The sequence below is a fragment of the Cyprinus carpio genome, chromosome B5 (assembly GCF_018340385.1).
Source record: "Cyprinus carpio isolate SPL01 chromosome B5, ASM1834038v1, whole genome shotgun sequence".
Lineage (NCBI taxonomy): Eukaryota > Metazoa > Chordata > Actinopteri > Cypriniformes > Cyprinidae > Cyprinus > Cyprinus carpio.
Window position 1 is genome coordinate 8,068,517 of NC_056601.1, and position 11,800 is coordinate 8,080,316.

Sequence of the window (11,800 nt, forward strand, 5' to 3'; positions counted from 1 at the left end):
GAGTTATTGTATTATTTACACAGATATAACTCATGAGAATATAGATGGATAGAGTCAGGAGAGCGGGAGTGTGTCTGCTTAACATAGCACTGTAGCTTCTTTTAGTGAAGTACGGCAAGCAAAATGGGCCAAAATGTATCTCAAGGTGACTGTAAGATATATGGCTGCTTGTGTCCAGGAGAGGGAAGTCTAACACCATTTCCACATGACGTACCACAGCATGAGTGTGTTCCGGGCATATCAGGATGCCGACATGCCAAACGTTGAATTTAAAATCATTTACATAAAGAATATCAAGAGATGAAATTATTGTGAAAGCAATCAGGAGTGAATAGAATGTGTGAGAGTAAAGCGCACACAAAATTTTGTCTGTCGCTGATTAGAGCCTATCAAAGTGGGCCGTCAGAGGTCTCCTCCGCCGCAGTCCCCCCTTTTCTCTCATCTCCACTTTACATCTCCTCAATTCCTTTGCCTTCTGTCATTCTTGTTCCTCCTTCTCTCTGTTTTCTTCCTCGCCTCCCTCTGTTGTGGCCGCGGCGCTAGCCAGGCGGTATCGAATGTAAGCCAAGCACATCATATTTTCATGTGTTCATGCCTCTTTTATCCTCTGCCCTCCCTTTCTCAATATTCTCAGTCTCTCTCTCTCTCTCTCTCTCTCTCCCTCTCTCCCTGTGCTGCTCCCTCCCTCTCTCCCTATTCTTTCTCTAGTTCCCTCCCTCCTGCTCCAATCTTCAGTTCAGCTAGAGAAATAGAGGGAGTGAGTGAGGGAAAGAAAGAAAGAAAAAGAAAGAAAGAGTGAGTGAGTGGAATAATGGTGAGCGACGAGGGGAATTTCAGAGCTTGGAAACTTTTTTCTTCCACCAAAACAGAGAAAAGATCACAGGTAAGGAGATTTCGGAGATGAAAATCTCTTCTTTTTCACCGTCTACCCATCTCTCTGTTCTTTTTATTTCTCTCCCTCTCTTCTTTCTCTCAGGGGGTAGCGGGCCTCTTCCACTAACTGGTGTCAGCTGTTGCAGGAAATGAAGGGATCACTTCTATCCCAGTCTTTCTCTCCCTCTCTCTCTCTCTCTCTTTCTCTCAATCTCTCTCTATCTCTCTTCGAGCCAGACTTTTCATGAGATTCGTATCCCTCTAAACACGGCAGAGAGAGAAGGGCCTGCTCAGACAGAGAGATGAATGGAACTAAGGAACAGCCGTTTCACAGCTATTTATTTTCGCCGCTTTTTGACTCTGTAGATCAGATGTTCCGCCTGTTTTTTTCCACCTCGGGATGGAATACGCACCCGTCGCACATGTGACAAGGTGAGAGACGGTGCATGCGTGTGCGCGAATGCCCCCACCCCCTATTGCTGATCTCTCATCTTATAGCCCTCTGGGTAGAAGTCTGGTGTCGTGGCCCTGCCTCTCTCGCGCTCTATTTCTCTCTCTTTTTCTTTCTCTCTCTCGTCTCCCATTCAGTTTTCTGTCCTATAGGCTGATTAATCCGGATACCTTTTCTCCCCAGATTCTTTGTTTCCTTTGTTCGCATTTTCCTTTTTCAGCAGTGCTCTGCAGCCGTTTGAATTTCCCTCTCTCTCAAGTTCCACCTCTCTCTCTCTCTCTCTCTCTCTCTCTCTCTCTCTCTCTCTACTCTGCGGTTCTCGGCTCCAGACGGCGGGCAGACATCAGCCTGTCAGCGTCCTATATAGTGTCTTTTTATTTGCTCTTCCCTTTGAATTTTTGTATTCAGTTGTGTCCTGCTCTGCATCATTTGGATGAGCAATGTAAAAAGCGTTCTTTTCTCTGTCTCTCCTTCTCTGTCCTCTCAGGCATGCGGAGGACCTCAGCACCCGAGGCACGGTCAGTCACTGCCGCCAGCTCGGTGAGTTCACTCCCTTCTCTCAGTGATTTATACGAGAGCCGATGTGACCCGATAGTATCCATATGTGTTGCACTGTTCTATCATGTCTGTTTTATAATTGACTTAAAACCTCATTGCGCACATGCAAATGTCTCTTCTGCAGCAGTCCGTATCGGTGAACGGAAAGACAGGTGCGATATGTGTGTGTGCGTGTGTGTGTGTGTGGCCGGTGAGAGAGGTCTGCGTGTGGTGGCGCTTCTCCACGCATGTCCTCGTCCGCCGTGCGCATGTGTGTTTGCTCGTGAGACCCGATGTCTTTGTGTGCAGTCCATGCTGATGGGCGTGTGTGTAACTATGTTGTGTTGCTTTAAAGTATCCGATCGCAGTAAATGTGGAAGGGATGCTGAATTAGAGACGACGGACGGGACATCAGAATGGCGATCACTCGGTTCTCCGTGCCGCATCGTGCCCCTCTCCTTCCCTGAGACCCTAACTTGTGACGTTCTGCTTCGATGTCCACGGGTTGGGTTCTCGGGAGCTGTGAGAGGCACTCAGTCGTCCGCCCATCCAGGAAGATCCACGGCGAGAGAGATTGTTCAAGCAGGACGGGCAGGAAGAGAGACACGAGATAGGGATGAGTGAGGAGAAGGTGGCGCAGTGTGGGCCTCTGCATTCGAGTTGAAAGGATAGAAGGATAAAGAAAGATAGAGTGAGGGATCTGGGTTTTTAAGTTGGGGTGACGTTGGGCCATCAAGGGTTTGGCCGAAACAAAGCGTATGTTTAGACTGTGAGTCAGGACACTGAAATGGCTGTGTGCGTGCATGTCTGTGGCACAGCATCTGTTACGCCCTCGTTCCGCACCCATATCTGTGTGCGTCTTTTTGTGTGTCAGTGCATTTCTTTCCTTACAGGAAGTCCTCGTAGATGGATGTGTCTGGTGTGACTTTATGCATGCATGTGTGTTTTATCCACCAGTTTGAGAGCAGCACAAAGTACTGTTGAGAGCGTGACATCGATAGCTCGGTACACTTGTGTTTGACCTCATACAAACCTTCATCGACATTAAAAATAATTGCATGTGTTTTCTTGTTATTTTCAACCATAGGCTTAATTTCCCTGTGTGCATGGGGGGTTAAAAACTGCGACTTGTTGACCGAAATACTGATTTGTTAGTGTAAATATAGCGAACGATTGTTTACAGCAACGTATGTTTCATTAGCGTGATGCCTGCGGGATGTTAATGGCATAAAATAGACAGATACCTTGAGATACCTTCTGCAGCAGAAGCGCATTGTGTGTGTGTGTGTGTGTGTATGCAGCAGGCAGCAGCAGCATCATGAGTGAGACAGTCGGCCGTCACTCTGATAGTGCTCCAAATCTCGCTCATCCTGCTCACTCTTAAATGGTGCTTGATGTTCTCAGAACGGAGCAAGAGTACATCCTGGGCTTAAACAGTCCCGCAGACTAGATTTTATCTGGAAGACTGACTCTGGTGGGGATTATGATGTCAGTTTACCTTATATTTGTGCATGTAACCCATGAAGTGAAGAAAAGCAACATTAAGCTTCATGCTTCATCCCTGGCGGTATTTGTCAGTCCTTATAGAGCGATGCAGAATGAGGTGTTTGTTTTTAAAGATTGGTTACCATATTAAGCTGCTAAAAAGGTCATTTAAAGGGAGTTGCAATCAGCAAAATGAACAACCCATTCCTTGACATCATTAAGTGGCTCATTAAACTCAATTTGAACTATAATTGGAATACTTTGTTTGTGTTGTTGCACATCTATAAAACGCCTCTCTGATACTTGAAATACAGCTAAAGAGGATACTTTTGGTTAATTGACTAAATCTAGATGTATGTAGATTATAAATAGTGTTAATTGGGATAACCATAACTGAGTATGTAGCATATCATGAGTATATAGCACATTCTTGTTTTAAATGTTTGTATCATTGTGTTTGAATATGTGTTTATGTATGTGTATGTGCTGTGTGGTTTGTTCCTTCTTGTTTTAAATGTTTGTATCATTTTGTTTGTGTTTGTGTTTATGTTTGTGTGTGTGATGTGTGGTTTGTACAGTGCATTGATATAACAAATGTGTATTGGGTTTCTTAGATAATGTGGGCTTTTAATAACTCTATAATTTAAAGGATCGTTTTTATAACGGAAATATTCGTTTAAATATAAGTTGTGATTATTTTTTCAGAAAGGTAATATTTTAAGCTATTAGTTTAATATGATGCCAGTGATTTATTAAAGGCAATAAAAATGGTCATATTTATTTTAAATGATTTGATGTTTAGAATAGACTGATAATGTTCTTCCAATGTAACGAGGACGATGCATGAAGACTTATCTTATGTACTGAGCTAATATTATATATAAACAAACTCTGTGTATGTATCCACGGAAACATTTTATTAAAGCCTTGCCAAATTAGTTCATATTTAATACTCGCTCTATGTTGTTATTGTTACACTTTCAGTTTTTTAAAGCTGAAATCTTACATTTCATTAGGAATCTTTGCCAGTTGAAATGGCAAGCCATAAAAAATAGCTGCTTGTAATCCTCTCTGCAGTTATTAGAACAGTTGGACATGTTTTATAATACAACAATTAAACGAATATCAAAATACGACAATTATACAAATACGTGCTTTGATTGGTCAAGGCTCATTCATTGGTCCGTAAAGCCTGTAAATTTAAGACAGCGTAGCATTTTCTCATATCAGAGATTGTTATAGTAACCCTAAAAATTGATCAGGGTTTGTTCATATAAGTGGCTCAGCATTCACTCTGAGTGTTTGTAATGGCATGTTGTGTGTATTGTGGTGTTTAGCTTCAGCGAGGGCATGCTGGCACCCCTCCTCTCCTCTGCAGTGTGCCACAGTGCTGGATGAAGACTATTGTTCTGGTGCCCTCGTCTTCCTCTGGCACCACACCTCACCCAGCACACCAGCCCACTTCGTCAAACAAGTATGTGTGTGTGTGAAACTGGTGCAAGGTCAGTGTGAAAATGCAGGACGGTTATGATGGAAGATATTTGCTTTAGTCACCGTGGGGGTTTGGCATGGAAATCTCGCTCCTTGTCTTGCTCAGCATCCCTTGTCCATATGCAGTAGTGCAGTAGAGGAATGCTGCTGAAGTTACAGGTTTCTTAAAGTGTCACTCCACTGATAATATCCGCACACACGCTGTTCCTCCCACACACACACCCCGTTCCTCTCGCTCACTGTCAGAATCATGGTAGTTGGTCTGCAGTGCCAGCACACGCCCCAGGAACGCCCAGATTTTACCGCAGTACCAAAGTACCCTGAGCAGTCTCACACACACAAATACACTCACTCCACCCGCAATATGATTATGAGAACTAATCAGCTCAGAGAGTAGTGAATCGATGTATAGCACAAAGTTAAAATGTCTGAAATGTTAAAGTCACACACGGAAAGGCCGTGTTTTTGCCTGCCATCCGGTTTCATTGATTTTTGGATCGTTTGATCTTTTATTTATATTTTTTCAGCGTTCACACAGTCATTGAAAACCTGGAAATATAAGAGAGTAATAAAAGTGTGATTTAAGTATAGTATACAATGAATATAATTAAATACATTTCTGTAGTGAATATAAATTTGTCAAGTTTTGCCCTGGTCAGAAATTTTTAATGGACTTGATACTGAGTGCTTCTATAGAGTAAAACAAGACTGCAAGCCAGTGTGAAACATCGATCTGTATATTGAGGGATTTATACGAAAGTGTTGGTAACACTTTAGCATAGGGAACAATTCTCACTATTAACTAGGTGCTTATTGGCATGCCTATTATTAACATATTAGCTGTTTATTAGTACTTATGAAGCATTTTTGAAGATGACCATATTCTACATCCTTAATCCTACCCAATACCTAAACTTAACAACTACCTTACTAACTATTAATAAGCAGCAAATTAGGAGTTTATTGAGAAAAAAGTCATAGTTAATGATTTGTAAATAGTGAGAATTGGACGTTAAAATAAAGTGTGACCGGAAAGGATGTTCATTTAAATAGATTCCCTCCAATTTGAGATCTGCCAAGCTATCGCTATAAAACGATGTCTATATGTTTGGCAAAGTCGTTGAAATTCGTTGGTCAAAAACTTTTTCTTGAAATTTTTTTTTTTTTTAAACGTGATGTTCTTGTTTTGTGTCTGGCCATGTGTGCATGTCTGTGTATTTTGCAGTAAGAAGACACCGTTGTCCCTTTCTCACAGACGTTGTTTCACATGGCCATATGTTCAAGGCTGGCATAAAGCATCCTACATATTTCTCTATAGTCTGTCCATCTGAGTGCTTCCACACAAACAGAAAAACAAACACATACTAATAATGGTGGATGTTAAATGTGCAACAAAGAAGAATACGTTTGGACGAAAGTTGGAAAATTTTTTAAGAAAGAGCAGAGAGAGAGAAGAATAGCTCGACGGTTGAAGCTCATTTGTCATTTAAAAAGGGAAGCAGCAGGAATGTGAGTAAATAGCAGTTTTTTTCCAGGCATGCCCGACTGCAGCTCACCCCCTCAGTCCAGCTGATTTCTCTAAAATAAACCAGCACAATGGACCAACAGAGCGTTCGGCCACAGCCGCTGAATCGCTGGGATTCTGTGCATGAGGATGTATGTAGTCTAGAGGCAGAATGTATTTATGTCAGTGTGCTACATTTGAGACGGATTAATCACATGCGGTGTATTTCAATTTTTCTTGTTCGAAAATTCTCTTGTTTTCAATCTCTGGCTCTTGCATGTGCCCTCTCTCTTTCCCTCCCTCTCTCTCTGTCCTCAGATGGCTTTCAGCCTACTTTCCTATAACAGAAAACAGAGCAGATTGGAGTCAGCATTCACAGTCAGAGGCAGGCGCAAGCACCAGATAAACGCCCCCTTTAAGTGTGTGTATACTGTATGTACATGTGAGTGCACCTTAACTATGCTTTGTGTTTCTCTGTTTATCTTTCTGTCATTTTTCACAATGCACTGAATAAGATGGCCTAGATGGAATCTAGAAATGGATCTAAAAATACTCCATTAGTATTCTTGGTATCTAAATGAATAATCATTATTAATGAAAGACAAGCATTACATTGCTGTGCAAATGTGCAGATTACATATGGGCCTAGAGAGGTATTTATATTCCATTCTTATGAAAGATGTTTGGTTTCGTCTTTTGATCTGTTTATCTTTTTCTGTTTTTTCTTTTTCCAACTTATGTATATTTTACATCTGTCCTCTGTATCATCCCTCCTACCTCTCTCTCCATTTCCTAGCCACAAGCACTGAGAATATTCCTTCCTTCTCTCTTTCTCTCTCTCTCTCTCTCTCTCTCTCTGTCTGTCTCTTTCTCCCTCTATCTCCCCCCTTCCCAACCCTCTCTCTGTCAACTAAAGCCCTTTCATAATGAATGGCAAGGTACGATAATAGCCTTTCGGTTGCTATAGTAACCAGACAGGATCTCTGTTCGTGCTGTATTTTTTGTCCTTTATTTTTTTTTCCAATGGGGCAAATGACAGTGGAATGTGAGGCGAAACCCTCCCTCTCACTTTCCCTCCTTCTCTTTTTCATACACTCACAACAGATTCCCTATGTTCTTTCATATTTGTCTGTTCTTCCTTGCATCCTTAATATGACAAACATGTTCATATATGAGAAACTAGTTCCGTATTGTTATTGTGTGTTTATGTTATAATTTAAGAACTGGGTAGATAATTTACAAATTTGAATCTGTTTCTGATTTCAAATTAAATGACAAAAATTGTAGTTAGCAACGTTAGCCATTACATTACACATTTTAGGTAATATAATCAGACTACTTTTTGATTACTTTTGACCTATCTCATTTTCCACATTGATTTAAATAGGATAATCCTGCACCATATTGATATAAAATTACAAAGAGTAAGAAAATATTTTCCATTTGTTGTTATCAATAACATGAAGTGCATTAAACATTATATTACGTCATGGTTTCCCAAAAGTGGAGTTTGTGAAGGAATTGCAGGGGGTTTATGTGTTCAATGAAAAGCTAATGAATTAAATCATAAAAATGTTGAAAAAAGGAAACAAAATGAAACAGTTACTGAAAAAATATAATATTTTATTTGTTTACCTTCATATCATGTGACCATAACCAACATCAGAGAACCATGAACGTGCAAATGTGTTACCTAATTACTAAAATATTTATTTTAAAATTTTGGGTACTTCATATAAAAATATAGGTGAAAAAGGATCAGATGCAAAAAAGTTGGTAAATTTGTGAATTAGTACATTTTAATGTGTTTGAAAGACAAAAAAAAAGTAATACATGGTAAACTAACCATTTGATACTTGATACGAGTGATACTTGAATTAAAAATTAATGTGTTGATCAATAGTTGAAGCACTTCTTAAACCTGAAATGATTTTTGTAAATCCAGTGGTCAAATTCTGTTATTAAACATAAATATGTTTAATTGTTTAAATTAATAAAAACAAAATAATTTGCAGATATTTCTCAGAATGTGATGGCTATTCGTAACTGTGCATCTATAAATAAATGGTTTAAATAAATCTCATTTAGCTTCCTTGTAAAAATCATTTCAAACTTGATTATATGAGTAATATCCTCGATGCTATGACTGATATATCAAACCTAATTGAATTCTACTAAACTATTTTCTACTCATGACACATGATACACAACGCAGGCATTTATTTTTCATTTGCGTCACGAATTACAGTGAAATAAATGCAAAAGTCTACATTATCAAGGTGCTGATCATTTATAATGTGAATGCTGTGCCCTCGTTTCCATTTGTCTGTACACGTGTTCAGAGGCAGCAGTATATGGTGCCTGTGGCCTTAGCACTTATATTGGGGCGATAAGTGGTGGACACAGATTAATCATCAACACACAGATAAACATGTGTGTACACACACACACACACTGTCTCTGTGCAGCTGTTGAAGCTGGTGGTGTCACCATAGCGACAGCAGTGTGCTACTGAAGATCCCAGCCAACAGCTGCTCTCTGTAGAAACACTATTGATTGAGTCTGTTCCACTCCCACTTCAAAATGTGTATGTCTGTTAGCTGTCAGCATCTGTGTACAACACCGAATCTCTATTCTGTGCAATAATTGCGCGTCCTTGAAGTGTTTACATTATAGTGTTGTGAGTTTTCATGTAAAGTCAGATCCATGTGTGTGCAACAGATGGATCTGACAGCTCATCGTATTCCTGCTAAAGCATGTAAAAGAGTTCCCTGATATTCGTCTTATTGTCAGTCCCCTTTTTCCTCTTTGGACGTCCCTGAGGACCAGCGCCCTCTAGGACTTCCTGCGGCCCTATAGAAGACCTCTAGCTCCCCCCTCAGTGGTTCAATGTATCATCAAAGAACGGATTAGTGTGGGCCAGCCCAGGAGACAGACTTGAGCACCTGACAAATTTAAGATTATTAATGACTGAAAAAGGGGAAAAACCTGCCCTGGAAGCACTGATGGATGGATGCTGAACTCTGAGGACTGCTGATCTGTCAGCATATGGCCTGATGCTAGGCGCAAGTAATGCTGATATATTTGCATTGAGAGAGCGTGTCTGATGAGGAAGGTGCACCTGCAGTCAATGGAAATGGTGAAAGTGGGATACAGTATCTTGGTTTTTGTCTTCACACATTGTTTTGCCGAACTCCAAAGGCAATTATATCTCTGTAAGGAACTGAATGTTTCTGGTTCTGATTTTGATTCCTCTTAATGATTCTGGTTCTGTTAATGAATCTTTTGAAATTTTTGGAAATAGAAATGCAGTTGACCTCCCCCCTTTTTCTATGTCCGACAAGCCATGCTGCTCTCACACTACACATCATGTTCTCACACAATGAAAAATACATCGCAGAGCAAAGAAGAGACTGACGATGCGCCGACAGACAAGACAGAACAGGTTTCTTCTGTTATTATCTGTGATAATATTGTAATTGTGTTTTAACAATGTGCGATTTGACAGTATCGAGTATTTTGTAAAAACCATTCAAAACATTCCTACAGTGCGCACACATACATTACATAAAGTCTAGACTATTGCGCACATTTAGAGTGCGTTCTTTCACTGCATGATTCAGTCTAATAAAATGCATTTCGAATGATCACAAAAATTATCAGAAAATGTATATATTTATATCATTTCATGTAGTTCAATCAATATAGCACAAAGAGGGGCGTTTTTTCTCCAAATTATCATGATTACAAATGTAATATTGATTTTTTCTTTTTTTAACAACAGTTCAATAAACGAAGTTAATTAAGAGACTTGTTTTGGACACCATATTGTATGGTGGCCAAGAGAGCTCAACGTGCTGCAACTTCAGAAAACACATGCAAATAGAAAAAGCACCAGCAAATTAAGAAAACATCACATGCTGCAAATAATCGCAACATAATCAAATACAAAAACATGCTGCAAATACTCACAATACAACCAAATAAAGAAACGCGCTAATACACACAACACAACCATATAAAGAAATGCGCTGCAAATACTCACATCACAACCAAAGAAACGCACTGCAAATACTCACAACACAACCAAATAAAGAAACACGCTCCAAATACTCACAACACAACTGAATAAAGAAACACGTTCCAAATACACACAACACATCCAAATAAAGAAACACGTTCCAAATACACACAACACAACCAAATAAATGCGCTGCAAATACTCACATCACAACCAAACAAAGAAACGCACTGCAAATACTCACAACACAACCAAATACTAAAACGCGTTGCAAATATTCACAACACAACCAAATAAAGAAACGTGCTGCAAATACTCACAACCAAATAAAGGAACACACAGCAAATGCTCACAACACACAGAAATGCGCTGCAAATACTCACAACACAACCAAATACAGAAACGTGCTGCAAAAACAGAAATGTGCCGCAAATGCTCACAACACAACCAAATAAAGAAACAAGCTGCAAATACTCACAACACAAAGAAATGCGCCGCAAATGCTCACAACACAACCAAAGAAACGCGCTGCAAATACTCACAACCAAATAAACACACAAAATGCTTACAACACAAACAAAAAAGAAATGCACTATAAATACTCACAACACAACCGAATACAAAAACGTGCTGCAAATGCTTACAACACAACCAAATAAAGAAACGCTCTGCAAATACTCACAGCCAAATAAAGAAACACGCAGCAAATGCCCACAACACAAACAAAAAAGAAATGCACTACAAATACTCACAACACAACCAAATAAAGAAACTCGCTGCAAATACTCACAACCAAAAACAGAAACGCACTGCAAAGGCTCACAACACAAACAAATAAAGAAACACGCTGCAAATACTCAAAACACAACCAAATACAGAAACGCAAGTACAGACCACAATGGGAGGACCCCAACAAAACGTAAATGAGCCTTTTTTGTTTTTTAATTTATTGATTACCATTTGTATAACCACAGTTGTATAAATACCATGGTTAAACTATGGATAGTGTACTAAATCCATGATTAATTTATGGTTACCATGGTTTAACTATAGTAACCATTTTTTGTTTTTACTTATTTTTTACATAACTTATTTATTAATTAATTTTAATAGTAAAGCCATATGGTTAATTTTTGTAAGGGAAGTTTAAAGTTAGCAAGCTTACATGCTTTCACAGTTACAGTAATTGTGTATTTTGTCAGCTTATTTGGGCTAATAATAAAAAAAAAAAAAAGAAGCAAAGGAATCTTTTGATCAGGATGTTAAAATAAACAAAAATCTCACCTTTCAGAGCAAACGTTGATAAATATATCCCAGCCATGTTCGTCACTTTGCGGTTCCCTTAAACAATTCAGATGAGGTATGTGACTATTTGCAGTGCATTTCTTTATTCGGTTGTGTTGTGAGCATCTGCAGCACCTGTGTTGTTTTCTTAATT